Source organism: Octopus bimaculoides, chromosome 25 (genome assembly GCF_001194135.2).
Source record: "Octopus bimaculoides isolate UCB-OBI-ISO-001 chromosome 25, ASM119413v2, whole genome shotgun sequence".
Classification (NCBI taxonomy): Eukaryota; Metazoa; Mollusca; class Cephalopoda; order Octopoda; family Octopodidae; genus Octopus; species Octopus bimaculoides.
Genome location: NC_069005.1, coordinates 5,183,785 through 5,184,873, shown reverse-complemented (window position 1 = coordinate 5,184,873; position 1,089 = coordinate 5,183,785). Strand labels below are relative to the sequence as shown.

At 30.4% G+C, this 1,089-nt stretch overlaps 1 protein-coding gene across 1 annotated transcript in view; it reads right to left on the bottom strand.

Moving 5' to 3' along the window:
* Positions 1 to 1,089, bottom strand: part of LOC128250822 (uncharacterized) — a 10,043-nt gene that overhangs the window by 1,296 nt on the left and 7,658 nt on the right. The gene's annotated exons all lie outside the window — the stretch shown is intronic.

The window sequence follows — 1,089 nt, the reverse complement described above, 5'->3', positions numbered from 1 at the left end:
TGAAAATTAAAAGTTAAAACGTTGTAGATGAGATAAAATAAGTAAACAAAGCGAAAAAAGTATTTCGCCAAAAATAAATAAAACAAATAAAAGAAAAAAAGAAAGAAGAGATAATAATAATAATAATAATAATAATAATAATAATAATAATAATAATAATATTAATAATAATAACAATAATAATAATCCTTTCTACAATAGGCACATATACTTACTACTGAAAAGGAGTACAGGTGAAGACCTCAATAAAATGTAAACACAACAGATCTGATATAAGGAATTGAGATAGAGAAGAGAAATTGTGCACAGTTGTGGAAATTAGCTGCCCATCGGATGTTAATATAAAGCTGAAGATCAGTGAAAAAGAAAACACCTATACTAAGCTATTCAAAAACCTGCAGTTACTCTATCTAGATTACAAGTTCAGGTTTATACCTGTAATTATTGAGACACTGAGATATGTAACATACTGCCTAAATATCAATCTTGAGTAATTAGGCTTCTCAAAACCAGAAAGGAGAAAGCTAATTCGAAGACTACAGACCCAATCCATTACTGGAACTGTAAAACTCTGTAAAACTTTCCAGAAGTTTATCATAAAAATATATATGAGCATGTCTAGATATGTGACTATATGCATGAGAATACATACATAAAACAAAAAAAATCTGCACATACATACATACAAACAAAAATACCCTTATGTTGATATTGAAATTCCACTGAATTTTGGATCTAGGTTAGAAACCGGTTCTTTCTCTATTAGCAAGAAACTATGGAATAAAACTGAACAATGACATTCATACAAATAACTTACTTAATAACTCATTTATGATCGTAGACGGTGTTTTAGAATTAATTTGTCAATCATGGTTTCTCTCTCACTCCTCTCTCTGTCTCTCCCTATCTCTCTTTGTCTCTCTATATCTGTCTGTCTGGTTCTTTGTTTGCTGCTGAGCGTTTCATCCGGAAACCTCGCCAAATGCATCGATAAAAGACCGAATTAGATATAAAACTTTTTGCTGACGACGAAATCACAAAACGCCTTATTTAGTAGCAACGCGAATTAAATAAGCAGAGATTATTGTT